At 36.7% G+C, this 23,683-nt stretch overlaps 1 protein-coding gene across 2 annotated transcripts in view; it reads right to left on the reverse strand.

Moving 5' to 3' along the window:
* Window positions 1-23,683, reverse strand: part of LOC148949235 (uncharacterized) — a 93,417-nt gene that overhangs the window by 62,286 nt on the left and 7,448 nt on the right. The window lies entirely within an intron of this gene.

Below are 23,683 nucleotides of genomic sequence, written 5' to 3' on the forward strand. Positions count from 1 at the left end.
AAACAGTGCCCATGGATAGACCCATGATTTGAAGGAAAAATTTGTCTCGGAACTTAAAATACGAAGAGAAGTTGTTGCAAAGACGAACAAGCGTCATTATTGTGTCAATTTTTAAAGTTTTGTAATCTGACCAAGCAGAATTTTCCTCTAATTTCCTTTCTAAGGCCTGCTCACAAATATGGACATCGTATGAAGTGTACATAGAAACTGCATCAAAACTAGATAGTTTTTTTTTGTTGTACTTCTCAACAAGATTTATGAAATTTTTATGTAAGACTTCTGTGTGCTTAAAAGAGGCTTAAAAATTTTAACTTTTCAACAAGATTTATGAATTTTTTATGTAAGACTTCTGTGTGCTTAAAAGAGGCTTAAAAATGGTGGCCAAGAACTTTCCTACACCTGTAGCTGGAGAAATATAACATGCTACATTAGGACGTAACTGATTATCATTCTTAAGGATTTTAGGCAGACCATAAAACTTTGAGGTTGGACATCCTTTGGGGTAGAGCTTTTTGTACATTTGAGGGGTAATGAGTCTATTGTCTTTTAAAATTTCTATATCTTTTCTCAACTGTTGTGTGTATTTGTCTGTGGGATCAGTTTTTGTTTCTTTGTAAGTATTTTTATCCATTAAGAGGGTATTTTCTTTCATTTCATAGTCTGCAGAATTCATAATTACTACTGTGTTTCCTTTATCTGCTCTTGTAATTATTGTGTTTTTATCTTTTTTAAGTTTCGGAGGATTTTAATTTGTTCTTTTGACTAAGTTGAAAGCGATAATGATGGCCTATAATCAAAAATACTCTTTACAATTTCATCTCTGAGTAGGTCTGAATTTTCGAACTCCCTATGAGAGCTAAAAATAGCAGACTCCAAGCCCCCAATAATTTCTGAGGTGTTTACGGTTGTTTGGGCCATGGCAAATGTTGGTCCTTTTGAAAGAATACTTAGCTCCTTGGATGTGAAAACTTTAGAGAATAGATTTTCCAAAGGAACAACAGGACAAAATCTAGGAAGGAAAATCCGTGTTTTTGAAACTGTTGAAATTCCAGTTTTTAGAATTTTTCCGATAAGCGAGTTTTTGCTAGGTTTCAAACCATTCTGCTAGGTTTCTGCTAGGCAAAAAGTATTACAAGGCAAACAATTCTTGCTCAATCTCTTTGGTAAATCCTTTTTTTTATTGATTTCGGCTTGGTCTTCATTCAGTGTCTGTTCGCATCTTGTCGAGTAAACTCCAAAAGGTTAGATTTTTGTGTGTTTTTTTTCTTTTTTTTATTTAGCACTGAGAGCGACTTGGCAGAGGTCCTTGTCGAAATGTTTGCTTGTTCTTCGTCTTCATGTTTAGCCACTGGCTGACAAAATCCTCGTTTTATCACCCTTTTTTGATTTTATTTTTCATTTATTATTTCCTTTCCTCTCATAGATTAATGTGTCATGTATAGCCAGTGTGGTCTTAGAATGTATTTACATATTGAAACAGTACTGCTTTTCTATAATCGTCGATGAAACCACGGACGTGTCTGCTGATAAACAGCTGGCGATTTGTCGCTCTTGCTCCTATATGATGGCTTTCTTTTCAACAAACTGTAAGAGATCTGTTGGAGCAAAGGGACACCTTAACACTTTACTGGACGGATTTAGCAGTCGAAGACGCGACGCAAGGTAACGACCAGATTTTATCGACGCTAAGGAATCTCTATCAGCGGGGATTGATGAAGTTTGTAGAATATGCTCTTGGAATATTCAACGAATTCAATACGGTTTTCCACAGTTAGGCGCCCATTTTTTCAAGTTGGAGAAAGAGGTAGAATCTGCAGTGAAGAAATTCTGCATGAATTTCTTTGCTGCTTCCTACCGTCGGAACAAAAAAAATATCAAGGATGTAGACTTGGTCAACAAAGACAATTACCTTAAGCTTGACCAGGTGTATAAATAGCGACGAAGACCACAATGCCCTCCCATTACAGATATCAAAAACCAGAAGAACAATAGGAAATTCATTTCGTAAGACAATGGAAATTTTTTTAATGAATATTTCGGCCCTATTGCAGTTTGCAGTCGAAGTCGAAGACGCATGGTAACGACGAAGTTTAGCATTCGAAGACCCGACGCATGGTAACGACCAGGTTTTATCGACGCTAAGGAATCCCTATCAGCGGGTACTGATGAATTTTGTAGAATATGCTCTTGGAATATTCGACGAATTCAATATGCTCTTCCAGAGTTAGGCGCCCTTTTTTTCAAGTTGGAAAAAACAGTAGAATCCGTAGTGAAGACATTCTGCATGAATTTCTTTGCTGCTTCCTACCTTCGGAACCAAAAAAGCATCAAAGATGTAGACGTGGTCAACAAAGACAATTACCTTAAGCTTGGCCAGGTTTGAAATGTGAAGTAGTGCTTTTTAGGTTAATTCCGTGTTTACAGCCGAAAGTGTTTGAAATGTATTTTTGTTCCGATCGCATTTGGTTTAGCTAGTCAGTATTTTATCTGATATTATCCTTTTCTATTTTTGTGCTGGTTTTACAATTAAAGTCATTTATCAGAGAAACATATTTGATATATTTGATCAATTATTTTAGAATAAGTCTCAAAAACGTAACGACAGGTGAAGCAGTGGCTTAATTTCGTCAAAATCCTGGGGGTAAGCATTGTTGGAGCCATTTTGCCCAAATCACGTTAAAACGACAGTAAAAAGTAAAAACGAGCCATATAGCACCATAAGGGCAAATCTATACTAAAGGAACCTGACCTGCTTTTCCGGATGCATGAATTATGAGGCTTATCTTAGTTTTGACTATTTTTTTGCAAGAACAAAATTTAAGCTGGGGAGGGGGGGGGGCAAACTGAGGTCTGGATGGTCTGAGGTCTGGAGGGGACAGTTGCCTCCCCTTCCCCATTGCAAGCTACGCCCCTGAGGTAAAGCCAAAAATAAAAGCTATGCTGACCTCTAGTATGACCCCCTCAAATGTGCTCTATGTGGTTCGGCAAACCATCCCTGTTACAGTTTTAAATGCCCTGAAGCACAGAAAGCGTTAAAACAATGAATAATCTTGAACTTAAAGTTGTATCATGGAACATGAATGGTGGAGTTCTGGCTAAATTACCTCTGGTTGAGCAATTAGTACAATAATATGACGTAGTCTGTCTACAGGAGCACTTTCTTACAACAGAAGGACTTCAGCTTCTTGAGGTCAATGACAGTTCCAGCGTATTCAGTGTTCCTGCAAAGCGTTCTGGCAGAGGTAGACCCTCTGGTGGCATTTCAATACTGGTACGTAGAAGTCTTAATCCTTCCTTGTACAAGCAGTCTGATTTCTTCGTCGGTGTCCGAATTGCTGATACAGCCCTATTCTGTGTCTATATGCCCACGGATTATCGTGACGATGAATCTGATGCAAGATTCAATGTTGCTTATGGTCAGATTTGTGGAGCAGTTGACGGATGTGTTACGCAAAAACTGTCATGCATTGTAACCGGAGACATGAACTGTAACCTGTGCGACAAAAGCCCGAGAACTCAGGTTCTGGTTGCTGCCTGTGAAAGTCTCCGTGTACTTGAAAATGACCTGGACTACACGTATGTACACAACTCTGGCTCTGTATCCTCCCTTGACTCAATACATGGCTCTGCAGATGTGGAGACAAACGGAAAATGTAGGGTAAAATTAAGCATCTGTGCTTCCGACCACCTACCCATCTCGAATGTGTTCTGTGTCACTAATAAACCTACTCAGCCCGATAAATGTCACCGTGAATGGGTGGTAAAATCTGAGTGGGGAAAAGCCGACTCTGCGCTTTTCAAGTCCGTGTATGATAATATACTTCAAAAGATAAAGGTCCCATTTCAACTGCTTCAACAATGTTCGCCTGTTCCCGATAATGAGAAGCAGATACTCCTGAACAATTACTGTGCAGAAATTACACATGCCCTACGCTGTGCCGAAAAGGCTGCAGTTCCGACACAAAAAGTTCGAATCGGAAGTGAAAATCCACAGTGGTCTCAGAATGTACAGTTGTCCGAGTCGTGTAGTCGATCTAAATTCTGGTATGCACTATGGAACGATTGCGGGCGCCCTCGTCAAGGTGTCTTGAATGATATCAGGCTATATACTAAGCGAAAGTTCGCCAAGACCCTTGCTAAACACCAAATTGACTTAATGGGCCAGAATTGCAAGGTGCCTGAAGGTGACCCAAATGCAGTCTGGATGTTTATTAAACAGAAAAGGAGTCCCAAATCTCGCAAAGAAGAAATTTTGCCAAGTGAAAGTGATTGGAATAAATATTTCACCGACGAATTCTCACCGCCGAACAAGGCTCTCGAGGAAGAGTTCGAAAAAGAGCTCCACTCCCTCCTAGCGTCAAATGAACGAAGTGTCGGGTTCGTTGTTACTGTCTCTAGTATCCGTCATATGCTATCTAAACTGAAAAAGAAGTATTCTCGAGGTGATGATAATATTTGTGGAATGCATCTGGCTATTGGGGGTGACAGTGTGTTAAATCACCTTGCTCTTATGTACCAGATGATCTTTACCTGCGGTCTTGTCCCCGATGTTTTCTGTGTTGGCGTCGTTACACCAGTTCCCAAAAAAGGGAATGATCCCAGGAACTGTTCATCACACCGCCCCATTACTGTTGCGCCGGTATTCTGCAAACTCATGGAAATGCTTGTTTTTGGTGACCTAACTGAAGCTTGTTATACTCCCGATTCGCAATTTGGGTTTAAGAGTGGTACTAGTCGCGAGCATGTTCATTCGTTGATAGCTAATCTTTTGCTCAGTGCTCATGATAATAATGATACACTTGTTCTAGCAAGTCACGATGTGCGTAGAGAATTCGACTCCGGTATCCACGCACATATACTTAGTTCTGCTTGTAAACGTGGAGTTAACTGTTCGGTTGTCGTTGTATGGAGGAGCATGTATAGGAGACTGAGAGTGAAGATTAAAGTCCCCACTCATCGCGGTATGGTGGTATCCACCGTAGTTATACCTGTCCGTAAAGGTATCCGGCAAGGCTCCATTACTTCCCCTCCTCTATACAACAACAGTATTATCGTCCCTCAAGTATCTGCCAAAACGTGCTGCATATATCTAGTTATAGACGTGTCGCTCATCAATTACGCTGATGATATACTTAACGCAAGTAGGTCTGTTTCAAGCGTTGAGGATAATTACAATGTATTGAGTGATGAATATGCTAAGATTGGGCTAGCTTTTAACACTGCCAAAAGTGAAGTAGTTGTTTTTCGTCGCAACGCGAAAGATTCGACCCCGATTAGCGTGCTCCTAGGTGATACTGCGGTGAGCTCAAAGCCATCTCTCACTTACCTTGGACTGCCGATCACTTCAGATCTGCGGTCTACTCGTGAAGCACTGGTTGAGCATTTTTCAGAAAAGGCACGCAAAGCATACGGACTACTCCTACCCTGCAAGCGCATGTATAACCGCCATATACTCGGAAGGCTTTATTCCGTGTTCGTTATCCCGCATGTTCTGTCACTCTCGCCGTTTTGGTCTCTTTTCACCGAATCAGATAAGCACTCAGTCCGTCGGGTTTACTATAAGTATGCAAAATATCTGTTAAGTGTTACGCCATGGGAGAGAAATTCAAGAGTTTCGAAAAATTACAGCGTTGCGGACCCGACTACTGCAGCTTCTGAGCAAATCGTCCGATTTCGGCGTTCGCTCAATCCTGATCATGATATGTACCGAGCTATCGTAGGCTAGTTTGATTACGAGTTTAGTATGCTGTATATAGATTGTTATTGAAGTCTTGTTGTTTCTCTTATTGCGTTTTCTTTTTCTCTTTTTTTTTTCTTTTTTTCATTACTCCGTTGTGTTATTTATGATGGGAAATAAAAACCATTCATTCAGTATAGCAGCCAAAAAGCCACAGAACATCCCAAAGTATCTCTAAGGATGCTGTTTCACAGATTAGGTCGTTTGAGTCAGTTTTGTCGAGGGTAGAAATAAAAAAAATAACTTCAGATGCTGTGTTTTTAAATGCATTAATCAATCCTCGAACATCACCGCTCTGTTTTACTTGAATCTTAATTGCCGCTTTTTTTCAAGATTACCGCAAATCCAAATTCAAGTACAAATAAAGCTAACAACTTAATTGCATGTGTTAAAACGATTAACAAACAGCTTAATTTCATTTTCTAATAGAATTAACAGTTCATTGATAAATAAGAAAAAAACTCATGATAAGCACTCTCTTTAGACTCATAAAAGATTTATTATGTGAAAAGTTTTAATAAAGCTTTTCTAAGGATGGTGTTAGTTCTAAGAACGGTGTTTTTTTTGTTTTTTTTTTCATCTGCCTGGGAAGTCAGAGCTTGTTCCTCCGTTAAGGTGTGCATGTATAGTCTTTTTGGCCGGTTTAATTATGATGTTTAAGGTAGTGTCCACCAGATAAAGAAAGTTAATTCTACCATATATAAAATTTACAACTTAAGAATGAAATAAAATTTATTTTAGTTTTTCAGATGATTCTAGTTTTCTTTATCTCCAGTCTTACGCTTTAAGGGGATTCGGAACCTTAAAATAATTTTGCAAGCTTCAGGCTGAACCTCTCAAAAACAAATGGCCTATTAGCTAAGTCTCTGTAGTTCGACTATGAAATTTGATTGAAGCAACAGCCAACTTCTACGTCCCCTATGTCGGCAAGATTTTTGATCAGACCAAGTGGCACCACGTGGAACTCCCAAAATTGCCAAATTGCTTAAATAATATTTCCTTTGAGCTTATTTTTAGCATTTTCCTGGCAAGTATGCTAGAACATCTTTGGGGATTGTCTTTTCCTGAGTTTGGAACAGATAATTCTGCTCCATTGAATAAAAAATTCAAACTTTCCAATGATGTAGGTTACATTAAAGCTGAATATCTTATTTCCAGTACAAAACAGGATAAGTTAATTTTTTCCAAGATTTTTGGGAAAGTGGGTGCTGGCTCTTTTGTTTTCCGTCTGTTATTCATATCTCTTATCCAAGCTCTGCAAGTTAAAACTAAAAAGGTTTACAACGGACGAGACGGGATGTTCCCTTAAGGCATCCATTTCACTTTACTTGTTATTACAAAATGTGTTTTTTTCTGTTTTCTTCTCTTTTCTTGAAAATTCCACGAAAACATTTGTTTTTCTACTTTGCTCAAAGTACAATTTGATTATTTCTCTATATAACAGTTTTTCCATTATAAATCTTTTGATTAACCTTTATAAATTTGATTTTCTATTAAGAAGACATAATTAAAGGTAATATTGAGCGAATCTTACCAAAAGATTCGATGACAGAAAATTCTAATTGCCAATACAATGAAAATGAATCAGACTACAATTAATGTTATTTTACTATATTTCTCATTGAAACACATCTAACACTCAAAATATTGAAAATAAATTTTTTTGATTATATAAAAAATCATTGATAACATAAATGAAAGATAATATCGAGCGACTGTTGCACAAATATTCAGTGACAGAAAATTTTAATTGCCTGCACAATTAAAATGAATCTGAATTAAATTAATATTATTTTACTAGATTTTTTATTGAAACGCATTTAAATGCTTAGAATATTAAATATGAAAATTCTGGATTATTTACAGTCCTTTCAAAAATATTATCATTTACCATTAGAGCCAACTTGATTAACAAGATTTGGTACCAGTAATTGGTACAATTTTATCAATGATTTCGGAACGCCTGAAAACTTTAAATCGACTTTTTAAATTTTTTTTTCAATTTTTAAAAAAGGTTTTTTTTATGCAAGATCGCAAGCTACAAAGTTCCTATAACGAATCATCAAAGACAAATTGTTTGTTTTCAATATAAACTGTCGAATTTTCTTTAATCAAATAATTAATTATGTCCTCATTACTAGACTTACACTTCATTTTTTTTTCAATAGATCCTCAGCCATTATAAAACAGTTCGTGTTAGCGAAGGTATGAAGTGCCTCGTAAGAAATATGGAGTGGTTCGGCCCAATAGTATCCGAATTTCTGAGAGCATTAAATACGTCAAAAGAATAAGTCTTTTATGCTGATTCCAAATATCTTAAATTCATAAAGTTCATTATTACTCATGAAAAGCTACGAGCCTGAGAAAATTTACCTGATTTAAAAAAAAGGGAGAACGACCCTCAAAAATTTAAGAGATCATGATAAAAATTAAACCCCCAGATTTAACATATCAGAGCCTTACTTTGATGGTTTCAAGCTTCAATCTACAGAAATGTTTAATTGTATATTTTTTTTTTCTTTTTACAGAAAACGGATGTGTTTATTTGTTTGCTTTTTTTTGTTATTCTTTGTTGTTGTTGTTTGTTTTCCCCAGGAGTGACCTTGTTGAACGAACACCTCTAGAAGATCGGAAGAGTGATCATTTGAAAAAAGTTCTAATACTCTTTTTAAAGGACCAAAACCTTGGAGGGCACTAAGGCCCCCTCCCACACCAATTTTTTCCCCAAGGAAATTTAATCAAAATTTTCATATAGCCCTTTGATTCAGCATAGCTCAAGAGCCCAATAACTATGGTTTTGGTGATGATATGACCCTTCAGAGTCCCTGGGGCAAGGACTGTAAACTATACAATTTTCCCATATTGTTCGCATATAATATTTGTTATTGAGAAATATACAGAAATTTGGGCAGAATATAAGGAAAATACGGAACAAATGAAAATTAAAAATAAGTTGACAATGGAGCAAATTAAAGAGAAGTATGACTATGACAGTAAATGACTTTTGCGAGGATATACATAGCTACGTAGAAATCAAAGGAGTACCCTTTCAGTGAACAGTCAACTGTGCAAAAAGCATTGACTGGGCACTGTAAGGTGCTACAGTGTAAAAGGGATCTTTACCAGGAAGGTGAATATATAGAAACGTCAAAAGCAATACAGCGAAAATGAAAATAGCTATGATTATTCCAACTTTTGTTTTTGTGGATGGACTACGATTGCGAGTATGGTATGATGGACAGCTAAGAATGTGTGCCAGGTGCAACCAATAAGGACATAAAGCGGCGGACTGCTCTGTGTCTCCATCAAAAGCAGCCACAAATCAAAGAAAAGAACGGGAGATAGTCGAACTGGATGATTATGTGTCATTTCCATTCTTGACAAAAGAAGTAAAGCGAAAGGATTCAAAGGTGTATAAATACTTAAGAAAAGATGAAAGAAAAAATTGGACAAAAAGTAGAGCAAGAATTGCAGAAAATGAGAGAAGAACTAGAAAAAAAAACAGAAAACTGAGACAGAAAACAGAGGGTACGAAGAAAGAAATAAGGAAAAAACCTAAAAGAAAGACAGCTGTCACAACAGAAAACGACGAAGATAGTGAAAAAGAAGAAGAGATCACAGATATGCGACCTCGTAGCCAATCTAAATCAGGAACCACAACAATGGGGATAAAAAAATAAATAAAAAAATAACAGACATTTTAAGAAAAATGAAGAAAAAGAGAAATAACCTGGAACGTTGAAACACATCGAAAATCTGGAAGCTATACTGAATAGCATTACACCAGTGCTGACGGTTGACGAATACGTGGATAATACATTGGTGAACATGGTAGAAGTAGAAATGAATACGTCAACATCATCTAGTGGCTCAGAAAAAGAGAAAAAGAAAGTGAAAACTGGTGAAGAAGAGGAGAATGAAACGAGACTAGAATTGGATCCAAAAAACTTATAAGTTTGAATTTAAATGGACTGAAGCAAAGAAAGAATAACAGCTTTTAAGAGACTTTCTGATGAAAGAAAGCATAGAATTAGCATTTGTACAAGAAAGAGATACTGATAATTTAAAAAGCGTAGAACCCATATACTTAACCAATACTTAATAAACACTTGTTGGTTAAGTATTTGGTAGGTAGCAGTAGTGTAGCAGTGGTATATAAAAGTCAGTTTGAGCCAAAAAATGTCAGAATCGACAAAGAAAGAAGAATTATCAGTTGTGTTATAAATAGAAGAATACATATCAGTGTTTATGCGCCATCCGAATCCCAAAATAGGAAAAACAGAGATAACATTTTCCGGAAAGATATTGCAGCATTTATCCCCCAAAACACTGATGAATTAATATTACTTGGAGATTTTAACTGTGTAACAAGTAAGAAAGAGCCTATAGCCCGAGAAGAGAATATTTGCAGAGCATTGGTTGAGCCAACAACGGTATCCTTGAAGACCTCAACAATTGGAGGCCAGTTAATATCCCAGATTATGATTACAGAATTATATCTAAAGTATTAGCAAACCATCTAAGAAAGGTGCTACCATCCATACTAAGTGTAAACCAAAGAGGAGGACTAGAAAACCGTAAATTAGCAGATGCGTTGGCTAATATAAGAGATGTAATAATACAAGCAGGAAGTCGAAAGGAAAAAAAGAAAATAAAGTACAGGATAACAAGATGTGATATTAAAAAGGCCTTCGATAAAATAAGAAAAAATTCTAGTATGGATTATTAATTACTACAATTTTCACGAAATATTCATAAAATGGATAAATAGAATAATTGAAAAAATAGTATAATTAATTTGTGTGAATAGCGATGTCACAGGAGAATTTGAAGGAGAAACTGGAGTGTGCCAAGGATGCCCGCTGAGCCTTTTACTGTTTGCAATATATTTTGACCTGTTACTTATATATCTAGAAAAGAAAGTAAATCACATTGTAATAGGAAATATGGCAATGAAGTTGTATAGTTTTGTGGATGATCTGATTACGAAGACAGAAACTGAAGATGATTTACAAGTGGCCGTTCATTGCAGAGTTGAATATTGTGACATCTTCAAGCTACAGCTCAATACAAATAAGTGTGAAAGGATGTCACTGGGAGACGAAGTAGAAGAGGTGTGTAAGGGGATCCCAAAAATGGAAGAAATTAAAATATTGGGTATGTTTTTTCAAAGAAGTTTTTGCCAAACGGAAAGTGAAAACTGGATACATACAATATCGAAATTCAAAAATGCCCTTATACAAGGATATGCAAGAGGTCTGACTGTTCACCAAAAGGTCCAGTATATCAATACTAATGTTTTCCCAGTTTTATGGTATCTGTTTTTTGTTTCACAATCTAAAAAGACACATCTAAAGCTAATTATGAGTGCAATTTACCAGTATATGGAATGAAAAATTTACACCTAAATTGAAAACAGACAATATGTTCATACATAGAAATCATGGCGGCCTTCTGGTCATACATGTGGAATGGAAGATGAAAGAACTTTCATTAGGACACTATTGGAAGAAGTTATGAGGAAAAAAGAATCACCAACGAGTGCATGGTATGAAACATGGAAAAGAAAAGAAAAGAAATATCCTCCAAAATACAATCAAGTCTTCTAAGAAATTTATAAATAGAAAGATTAGGAATGTCACTTGAGATAAGTGGGAAAATTGACAAAGAAAAACCTATGGAATATTATGAAGAAAGAAACAGTTTCCTCCACTAAAAATAATTGAAAATGGTAGTTATAATGAAGAAGAGGTGGGCAAATATTTCATACTGCTAGAAAGTTGCCTGTTGCCACCAAAAGTTAAAGAATGTAAGGAGGCCTTTTTTTGTGTAATTTTGGCAACTCAATTTGAGTAAAGGTTGGAATTCCCTTTGCTCCAATAGATCAGAAGTAAACCGACTATTTCAAATTAGCTTAAATGTGAAAACACCATCTCTTTTCTATACCTAGTCGTAAATCTTGAAAATATATTTCTTTGTTTAAGTATCGAACAACATTTTGAACCCATAATAAATAGCTGAAGACCCAATCTAGACCAGTTTTGTATAAAACAGAGTCAATGTCCTGTGGAAGTGTTAATCTTTAGAATCAAGGCCCCAAAATACTGGAAAAACTACTTTTTAACAGAAAAGTTGAGGATTGGCTTAAGTTTAAAGAAGGGCCTGCACAAAAAACTAGTCTCGAGTGAATGACAGTTAAGAACGAAAAACAAGGCTAAGCAAATAAAACAGGGACATTAACAAAAATTAAGGCTAGTCTTGCCTCTGGAGCTAGGAAATGAGTAAGTAAACTTCTCTTTAACTAGGACAAAACCTACCACTAGCCTGTCTAAACTTCCTTGAATGTAGCAGTTACATAAAGTGGTGGAACTGTAAAAAATTTCTGTTGCTTGGTCCAACCCAAAGGATCCTATTTGATTCAGGTTAACAATTAAATCTTTTGAGCCCCTTTGGCCCTAACCTTAGTTAGAGCGATATTTTCCCTTTGAAAACTTGCCAATTGATTTATTAAGTGTTTGAGCCTTACTGATAGTTTGAGGTAACCCTGGGATTCTTCTGATTAATGAAGAGAAAAGTGATCTAATTTAAAGTGATTATATTATAACAAAGGGTGGAGAGTATCCGCGTATAAAACTTAAGATTCTTGCTAGAGTTTCATTCTACTTGGTGGTTAGTCTCATAGTTCCGTCTGTATATTTCCCTTTAGGTAAGGCTGGGTCCTTCTGAATAAAGGAAAACATTATTAAAGGAAAAAATAATCTAAGATTAATTAAGGATAAGACCCCTAATGAGGTTCTTCCCAGAAACATAAATTTTGTGGAATAAGCTTCGAATAGCCTAAGGTTTGGGTGGAAAAAAACCTAAAACAAGGAGTAAAAGCTATAAGAGCTCTTGTACCTCCCCTTTTCCTGTCTAGTGTCTCTTGGAACTTAAGCTTACTGTTAAAATAGATCTCACACCCAGAAATTGGAATCCCTTAGACTCCAGTTTGCGTACCCTCCCCCTGCTTGGATCCTTCTAACTTTATAGGGCAGTCCGAATCCGAGAGGAAAACCCTATAATTTATTTGTCCTTTGCTTATCCAATCCTTTTCCGGCAGTAGATACAAATGGCGGTCTTGATGTTATACAGATAGATTAAGGAGAAGGGAGCAATATCGGACAGACGGAGAGTTTAAGATCTTTCTAGTCGGGGGAACTTCAATCCAAGAACCTTTCCTAATGAAGTTTAGTATTTGCCCTAGATCCAGGGGACACTAATTCCTTCTACAAGAAATAATCATAAAATACCTTGTCTTGGGTTACTAACAAATTTTTAACCAATTTATTTGATTATTCCGATTTTGCCCACTTTCAAACCCCTTTGATTGATCTTCTTGAAGTACCTTAACGAATCAAATAAAATTCGTAACTTTGGTGCTTCACTTTCTCACCAAATTAACAGAGTTTACCTAATTTGATAATTTAGACTTAAAGACTCTAACACAATAGACCCAAACATTAACTAATTAGCCAAATGAAATTTATTCAGTTAGAATTTCTGTAGTTCTCAAACTAAGATAATCCCTTTTATCGGTGAATGATATGTGGACAATAGAAGACCAACACACACCCGCACAGTAAAAGATTATTCAACTTTTAAAAGAGCCATTCGAAGGATATTATAATTATAATTGCAACGTTTCTCCTCTTTTATTAAATTTACTAATAAATTTTAGTTGTCACCTGATTTGAAATACCTATTTGTACTAACGCCTCATTTTATTAAGCTACCAATTGACTGATTGCTCATTTAAAAAAATCTCTGGGAAGAAGGATTTATAAATATAATTTAAAAACGTTCAGAAGGAACGTTTAGAGGGATAAGTTCACCCAGAGCCTGCTTAGAGCAACAATCAGACTGAGTTTCTAGTCCTAAGAACAGGGCAATCTTACAAGAACACATGTTTTTCTTCATGAATAATTTTTTCCCAGAGAAGAGTCGAAAGTAAAGATGAATGATAGTAATGTAAAGATGTATGAAAAGTAAAGTAAAGATGAAAAAGAAAAGAAGTAAAGTAAAGATGTATGAAAGTAAAGATGAATGAAAGAATATATGAATGGTAGTAATGGAATATGTAAGCTATGCAAGAAAAAACTAGAAACGCAATGTGACGTATTGTTAGATTGTGAAAAGCAAGAAACAAATGTAGCAGGACTGAGGAATTTATTGGCAAGTGTTACAGGTAAAAAAAAGATGAAGTTAATTTAGAGAAAGCTCTGTACCTAAAAGTACATGATAAGGCCTATACAAGGACAATAGTGTACATAATATCGATTATTTGTTATTGCACGTGGAAGCGAAAAGAAAAGCAGATGGAAGATTTATAATAATAATAGTGATAAATCGTGTGGAAACAGAATGGAAAAGGATAAGGATTGTGAAGTGTAAGAAAATTGAGGACGTGTTTGGTCTAAAGTATAAGGAAATAGTTTTTTTTTTGTCTTGGATGGCAAGGATGGGTCGTTAAAAAAAAAAAAAAAACAACATATAAATAATAATAATAATAATAATAATAACAAAATGATGAGTTGAGAAAAAATTATGGGGTTTAAGGGTTTAAGGTTTTATATTTGTATGATTTTTGCTTTTTCATTTTGTGGTAAGGACTTAGGTAGAAGATTAGAAGAGGGAGTTTTTAATTTTGGTATAAGAAAAATGTAAGATGGAGCATATATTTATGGAATATTTATATTTTTAAAGTTAAATATTTCGAACTTTTTCTGAAATGTTTCATTTTAGAGTTTGATTACAATTTTTAGATTATAATAGTTAGCTTCAAGATTTATTCAGTATTTTTAAGTTTATATATTAGGTAAGATTTAAATTTAATTGAATATTTAGAATATATGAGTTTTGTGATTGATATAATTTTAGTGAATATAGAAATAATATAGGATTTTGTATGATTAAAAACATTTATGAGGCTGTATTTGATTTTTGGGAATGTATTTGATTTTTGGGAATTGTTTTGAGGATTATTATAGCTACCTAACAACGCAAGGCCCAGCGAGAGTAGAGTGTGTTGAAATGTGATGTATTAAAAAAAAATGGTGTTACATTTTTAATTTTTTCTTTTATTTATATAAATATAGTGAAGAGTGTTTTAAAGTGTTATAAGAAAGGTGAATATATTTTAAAGTTCAAAAACGTGCATGTATTGTAAATTTGTATTTTAATGTTATATGTTATAGGCCTAATGAATGGGAGCAGCCCCTTGCCGCCGTGGGTAGCTAGGACGAGAATTTTGAAATTGTTGTATGGTAAATTAATGGATGAAGAATCGTATGAATGAAAAAAAAAAATTTAGGAAAAAGGTAGATAAAATGTACTAGGAGACAAAAAATTATGTATGTGAGGAATTATAAAGGTGGAAAACTATAGAACGTCGAGTAATAGGTAAGATAGATAGGTAGTAAAGTGAAGGAATAATAGAGAAATAGGGACAAATTAGATTACAAATAAGCAAAAGAGTCTTAGATAAAAAAAAAGAAGAAAGAAACAGAATTGATTTTTTTTTTTTCTTTCAGGAGTACGAAAAAGGAAACAATAACCGGTTTGATTCTATCCATTACGTGATGTATCACCACTTATTATTGAGAACACAAAAAGAAGAGGAAGCGCAGAAAGGAGGACAAAATACCGCTGGATAAAAGAAAGAAAAGAAGAAGAATTTAAAATATGTATTAGATAATAATTTTGTATCTTTTCAATATTATAGTCTATTTTTGATAAAAAAAAAAAAAAATTATAGAGTTCAGATTTGAAGTATTTGAGACTTAGATTATAAAGTTTAGAATTGAGGCCTTAAAAATGGAGCAAACTAAAAAATAAATGTTTTTCTACCAAAATTAAGGAGCAACATTGAAACTTAAAACGAACAGAAATTATTCTGTATATTAGGGAGCCTGCCTCTTCCTCAGTCCTCTGTTTTTGCGCTAAAGTTTGACCTTTTGTCCTGATTCTTTAGAAAAGACTACTCAAAGACAAGGACAGTTAATTTTGAATGAGAAGTTTTTTTTAAGAACCTTAAGACTTTAGCGTAAAGAGCGACGGTTGAGGAAGGGGTAACCCCCTCCCCCTCAATAGCGATTTATTTATGTTTGTTTTAAGTTTTAATGCTGTTCCGTAATTTCAGTTGAAAAAACTTACTTTGTATTTTTATTTAATGTATAAAAGAAATCATGACTTCTTAGACTTCTAAGGATGGTGAAAATAAAACCGGAATATTTGGATTGGCAAAAATAGAAACGTAACCATCCACATTAAATCTTATAGTTGAAAACAGAAGGAAGTAATTTTCATTAAAAAAAAAAAACCGTATTCAGTTATTCTGTGAGTAGAGAGGGGTCATGAGCTCGTGACAGTACAAAATTCGGTTATCAAAAGAACGTATCTCCTATCAGTACACCAAATAAGGGCATAGCCTCCCTAGGGAGAAAGATTACGTAATGGGGTCAATGACCTCTTTTTTCCAAGGTCGATTTATTTGATGTTTCTATGTGTAATAGCTCCGGGGCGAAGGTTGCACATGCGCATTGAATTCTAACGGGAACAATGTTATTGATCTGGGACTCGAGGGGGAAGTGAATTTACGAGAACTTGATTGCGTAATCGAAGGGGAAGTGGATTTCCGAGAACTTGATTTACATAATCGCTAGGGGAAATTATTGAGTCACGAAGGGGAGAATTAACAAACATTAAGGTTTCTTTAATCTTAGGTCTTAAGAATGTGGGAATTACGAAAAAATCATGTCTTCAGTGTTGATTGGTTAGCTTATCCTGAGAAATAGCACCTGTGAACTTGCTTTACATAATCTCTAGGGGAAATTATTCATTAACTAAGTGGAGAATTAAGAAACATTAAGGCTTCTTTAATCTTAGGTCTGAGGAAGGGGGAATTAAGAAACAAACATGGCTTCATTGTTGTTTGGTTAGCTTAACCTGAGAAATAGCATCTGTGAACTTGATTTACATAATCGCTAGGGGAAATTATTGATTCACGAAGGGGAGAATTAAGAAACATTAAGGCTTCTTTAATCTTAGGTCTGAGGGATAAACATTCTTTAGGACAGAGAGAAAAATTAATATTTTATTTTTAAATAGGGCTTCATTGATCTTTAGTGTCAGGAATCATAATTGACATCACATGTTATCTTGGAATTATGCGGGAGTCTAAAGAGATAGAAATTCTATTTTTAAATACGGCTTCACGGAGCTTTAAGTCGGAGAGATAAATTGATATTCTAACGAAACCCTAATAGTTTAGCTAGGAAAATTTATGAGATGAAGAGATTAACGTAGGAAAGGGTTTCCTAGAAATTTGAAATGCGTTAGCGCAGAGATGCCAAACAAAATGAACACGCTGAAATTACGTTTAGGGATTATTTGGGTGAAACCGTTTTATACATTTTATGGTATTATTTTGGCGAAACAGTTTGAGCCATTTGAAAGAATATTTTAAGAAAGGTTTTAGAAGAGAATTTGAGGGTGAAACTCTGTGGTCGTTATAATACACAAGTTCCATTTGAACAGTGTTGTGAGGTCCTCTACCCCAACCCCAAAGGGTTCCGATCCCCCACCCCAACCCCGAAGGAAGCCCCCCGCTACTCAAAGGTCCCCCCAGCTCCCAAAGAGCCCCAGCCCCCCAAACGCCCTCCTCAGACCCTCAAAGGCCATCCTCTGGTCCTCAAAGGGCCCCCGGACCCCCAAAGAGCCCCCCGGACCACAGAGGCCCTCCCCCCGGTCCTCAACGGTCCCCCGGGCTCCCAAAGAGCCACCGGAGCCCCCAAAGGCCCACCCAGACCCCCAAAGACCATCCCCGGGCCCCCCAAAGGACCATCGAGCTCCCACAGGACCAACGGGGTCCCAAAGGCCCTACACCAGCCCCACAGGTCCCCCAAGCTCCCATAGAGCCCCAGCCCCCCACACGCCCTCCCCAGACCCTCAAAGGACATCCCCGGGCCCCCCCCAAAGTCCCAGTGAGCTCCCATCGGACCAACGGGGTCCCAAAGGCCCTCCATCGGTCCCCATATGTCCTCCAAGCACCCAAAGGTCCTCCCTGTGCCACACAGGCCCCCCAAGCTCCCAAAGGGCCACCGGCGCCCCAAAAGGCCCACCCAGACCCCCAAAGGACACCCCCGGGCCCCCCAAAGGCCCATCGAGCTCCCAAAGGACCAACGGACCCCCAAAGGCCCTCCCCTGCCCCCAAATGTCCCTCCGGACCCCCAAAGGCCCTCCCTGTGCCCCAAAGGCCCACCGGTCCCCAACTGTCCCTCCGGACCCCCAACGGCCCCCCCTGGGCCCCCCCCCCGTGCACCCGTCTTTCGTTGATGGGTGTTGTCTGAAACCTATGATTTGGGATGTGTAGTTTGCTACTTCAGGCTTTTCTGAGCTAAGGTATCCTAGTATTTCCTAGGTAAATGTTGTCTGAAACCAATAGTTTGGGATGTGTAGTTTGCTATATTAGACTTTTCTGAGCTAGGTTTCTTAGTCTTTCGTTGGTGTATGTTGACTGAAACCGATGATTTGGGATATGTAGTTTGCTATTTTTGACTTTTCTGGGCTGGATTTCTTAGACTTTCATAGATGTGTGTTGTCTGAAACCTAGGATTTGGGGTGGGTGGATTGCTACTTTTGACTTTTCTGAGCTGGATTTCTTAGCCTTTCATAGGTGTGTGTTGTCTGAAAGCTATAGTTTTGGATGTCTAGTTTGCTATTTTTGACTTTTCTGAGCTAGGTTTCTTAGCCGTTCATAGGTGAGTGTTGTCTGAAACCTATGATTTGGGATATGTAATTTGCTATGTCCGACTTTTCACAACCGGATTTCTTAGTCTTTCGTAGGTTTGTGGTGTCTGAAACCTATGATTTTGGATGTGTGGGTTGATATTTTCTGACATTTCTGAGCTGGATTTCTTAGCCATTCGTAGGTGTGTGTTGACTGAAACCTACGATTTGGGATGGTTAATTTTCTATTTTTGACTTTTCTGAGCTGGATTTCTTAGCCATTCGTAGGTGTGTGTTGACTGAAGCCTATGATTTGGGAGGTGTAGTTTGCTTTTGGACTTTTCAGAGCTAGGATTCTTAGTCACTCATAGGTGTTTGTTGTCTGAAACTTCGAGTTTGGGATGAGTAGTTGGCTATTTCAGACTTTTCTGAGCTAAGGTTTCTTAGTATTTCTTAGGTGAATGCTGTCTGAAACCTATAGTTTGGGATATGTAAATTACTATTTCGGGCTTTTCGGAGTTGGATTTCTTAGTCTTTCATAGGCGTGTGGTGTCTGAAACCTATGATTTGGGAATGTGTAATTTGCTATTTTCGACTTTTCTGAGCTAGGTTTCTTAGCCTTTCATAGGTATGTGTTGTCAGAACATTATGATTTGGGATGTGTAGCTTGCTATTTCAGGCTTTTCTTAGCTAAGGTTTTCTAGTATTTCGTAGGTGAATGTTGTCTGAAACCAATAGTTTGGGATGAGTAGTTTGCTATTTTTGACTTTTATGAGCTAGGTTTCTTAGTCTTTCGTTGGTGTGTGTTGACTGAAACCTATTATTTGGGATATGTAGTTTGCTATTTTTGACTTTTCTGAGCTGGATTTCTTAGTCTTTCATAGGTGTGTTTTGTCTGAAACCTATGATTTGGGATGGGTTGATTGCTACTTTTGACTTTTCTGAGCTGTATTTCTTTGCCTTTCATAGGTGTTTGTTGTCTGAAACCTATAGTTTGGGATGATTAGTTTGTTATTTTTGACTTTTCTGAGCTAGGTTTCTTAGACTTTCATAGGTGAGTGTTGTCTGAAACCTATGATTTGGGATATGTAATTTGTTATTTTTGACATTTCATAACCGGATTTCTTAGTCTTTCATCGGTGTGTTGTGTCTGAAACCTATGAGTTGGGGTGTGTGGGTTGCTATTTTTTGACTTTTCTGAGCAGGATTTCTTAGCCATTCTTAGGTGTGTGTTGACTGAAACCTATTATTTGGGATGGTTAATTTGCTATTTTCGACTTTTCTGAGCTAGATTTCTTAGCCTTTCATAGGTGTATCCTTTCAGAAAATTATGATTTGGGAGATATAGTTTGCTTTTTGGACTTTTCAGAGCTAGGATTCTTAGTCACTCATAGGGGTTTGTTGTCTGAAACTTTGAGTTTGGGATGAGTAGTTGGCTATTTCAGACTTTTCTAACCTAAGGTTTATTAGTATTTCGTAGGTGAATAAAGTCTGAAACTTATGATTTGGGAGATGTAAATTACTATTTCGGGCTTTTCTGAGATGGATTTCTTAGTCTTTCATAGGTGTGTGTTGTCTGAAACCTATGATTTGGGATGGGTGGATTGCTACTTTTGACTTTTCTGAGCTGGATTTCTTAGCCTTTCATAGGTGTTTGTTGTCTGAAACCTATAGTTTGGGATGACTAGTTTGCTATTTTTGACTTTTCTGAGCTAGGTTTCTTAGCCGTTCATAGGTGAGTGTTGTCTGAAAGATATGATTTGGGATATGTAAATTACTATTTTGGTCTTTTCTGCTATTGATTTCTTATTCTTTCGTTGTGTTGTTTTGTCTGAAACATATGATTTGCGATGGATTGTGTGCTAATATTGACTTTTCTCAGCTAGATTTCTTAGTCTTTCGTTTGTGTTTGTTTTCCGAACCCTATAGTTTGGGATGACTAGTTTGCTATTTTTGACTTTTCTGAGCTAGATTTCTTAGCCTTTCATAGGTGTGTCCTTTCAGAAACCTATGATTTGGATTATGTAGTTTGCTATTTTTGACTTTTCTGGGCTGGATTTATTAGCCTTTCATAGGTGTGTGTTGACTGAAACCTATGATTGAGATGAGTGGTTTGCTATTTTTGTCTTTTCTGAGCTAGTTTTCTTCACACAAAAACTTACACACACACACACACACACACACACGACAACTAACACACACACACACCTCAAAACTTACACACACAAAATCTAAGACACACACAAAATTACACACACACACACACAAAAACTAACACCCACACTCAAAAACTTACACCCACACGCAAAAACTTACATTCACACAAAAACTTACATGTACAAAAAGACTTACACACACTAAAACTTACACACACGCACTAAAACTAACACAAACACAAACAAACTTACACACAAACATGAAAAATTATTCACACACACACACACACAAAAACGAACATAAACACAAAAAACTTAAACAAGCACACTATAACTTAAAAGAACAAAAAAACTTACGTTCACACAAAAAATTACACACACACAAAATCTTACACGCACACACAAAAACTCACACGCACACACTAAAACTCACACGCACACACGAAAACTTACACACACACACAAACACAAACTTTTCTACACACAAATTAAAAATTACACACACACACACACTAAAACATACACACACACAATCAAAATCATACACGCACACAAAAACATACACACACACACACACACAAAAACTTACACATGAAAATGAAAACTTACATGCACACAAAACACTACATACACACACACACTACACACACACACACACACACACACACACACACACACACACACACACATACACACACACACACACAAACACACACACACACACACACACACAATAAAACTCACACACACACGCAAAAACAAACACACACACAAAATCTAACACACACAAACACACACACAAAAACTTACACATGCAGATGAAAACTTACATGCACACAAAAACTTACATTCACACAAAAACTAACACACACACACACACACACACACAAACACTCACACACACACACACACACGAAAACTTACATACACACGCCAAAACTTGCACACACACAAAACTTACACACACACACACACACAAAAACTTACACATGAACACAACAAAAACTCACACACACACACACACACACACACACACACACACACACCCACACACACACACAAAAACAAAAATTAAACACACAAACAAGAAAAATAACAAAAAAAATAAAAAACATAAAAACAAAAAAACTTACACACACAAACACACACACACACAAACACACACACACACACACACAAAAAAAACTAACACACACATACACACACACACACAAACTAACAAACACACACCCACAAACTAACACCCACACACAAAAGCTTAGACACACAAAAACTTACACACACACACAAAAACTAACACCCACAAGCAAAAACTTACATTAACACAAAAACTTACATGCACACAAAAACTTACACACACACACACACTAACACACACACACACAAACTAACACACACACACACTCACTAACACACACACAAAAAAAAACAACCACACACAAAAACACACACACACACACACACACACACACACACACACACACACACACACACACACTTTATCCATAACTCGAATCATTAAATGCACACGCACACATACACACACACACACACACGAAAACACAAACACACACAAATTATTAGGCAAAATCACAATTACACACACACACACACACAAAACTAAAATACCAACGCACAAACAAACATGAACACAAAACTTACATGCACACAAAAACTTACACACACAAAAACTTACACACACGCACAAAAACTTACACACACACACAAAAACTTACACACACACACACGAAAACTAATGCAGACACACGAAAACTTACACACACACACGCCAAAACTTACACACACAAACAAACTTACACACTTACCATATCACAGTTACATTTTCTTAATTTTTCAAATTTCATTTTGAATTTCTGTCGTGAAATGCAAGAGTTGGAATATTTCAGTAGTGACTTGTTGTGCTCTACCTTCTCACAGTTACATTCTCTTGATTTTTCGAAGTTCATTTTGAATTTCTGTCATAAAATGCAAGAGTCAAAAAATTGGGGTCTTAGTCCAACAGCCCGAATGGTGGAAATCCACTAGCTCAGTATTGGGGTCCCACTCCACCAGCCTGAACGGTGGAAATTCACTAGCTCAGAATTGGGGTCATAGTCAAACAGCCTGAATGGTGGAAATCCACTAGCTCAATATTGGGGTCTCAGCCCACCAGTCTGAATGATGGAATGAATTTCCATCATTCAGACTGGTGGGCTGAGACCCCAATATTGAGCTAGTGGATTTCCACCATTCAGGCTGGTGGACTAAGACCCCAATTCTGAGCTAGTGAATTTCCACCGTTCAGGCTGGTGGACTGGGACCCCAATACTGAGCTAGTGGATTTCCACCATTCGGGCTGGTGGACTAAGACCCCAATTTTTCAACTCTTGCATTTCATGACAGAAATTCAAAATGAACTTCGAAAAATCAAGAGAATGTAACTGTGAGAAGGTAAAGCACAACAAGTCACTACTGAAATATTCCAACTCTTGCATTTCACGACAGAAATTCAAAATGGAATTTGAAAAATTAAGACAATGTAACTGTGATATGGTAAGTGTGTAAGTTTATGTGTGTGTGTAAGTTTTGGCGTGTGTGTGTGTAAGTTTTCGTGTGTGTGCGTAAGTTTTCGTGTGTGTGTGTGTAAGTTTTTGTGTGTGTGTGTAATTTTTTGTGAGTGTGTGTAAGTTTTTGTGTGTGTTAGTTTTTGTGTGAATGTAAGTTTTTGTGTTCATGTTTGTTTTTGAGTGTGTCTGTAATTTTTTTTGTGTGTGTGTTTTTTTTATTGTTTGTTTCTTTTCTTGTTTTGGTTAATTATATTTCTTGTGTTTGTCTGTGTGATTGTGTGTGTTAATGTAATTTTAAATGTTCATTTGTAAGTGTTTGTCTGTGTGTGTTTGTGTGTGTGTGTTTGTGTGTGTGTGTGTTTGTGTGTCTGTGAGACAGATTTAGAGAGAGAGTAAGTGATAGATATAGAGTGTTTTATATTTAGTGAGTGTGTGTGTGTGTGTGTTTGTGTGTGTGT

Source organism: Artemia sp. Qi Xiang Cuo, chromosome 8 (genome assembly GCF_049724085.1).
Source record: "Artemia sp. Qi Xiang Cuo chromosome 8, ASM4972408v1, whole genome shotgun sequence".
In the NCBI taxonomy this organism is placed as follows: Eukaryota; Metazoa; Arthropoda; class Branchiopoda; order Anostraca; family Artemiidae; genus Artemia; species Artemia sp. Qi Xiang Cuo.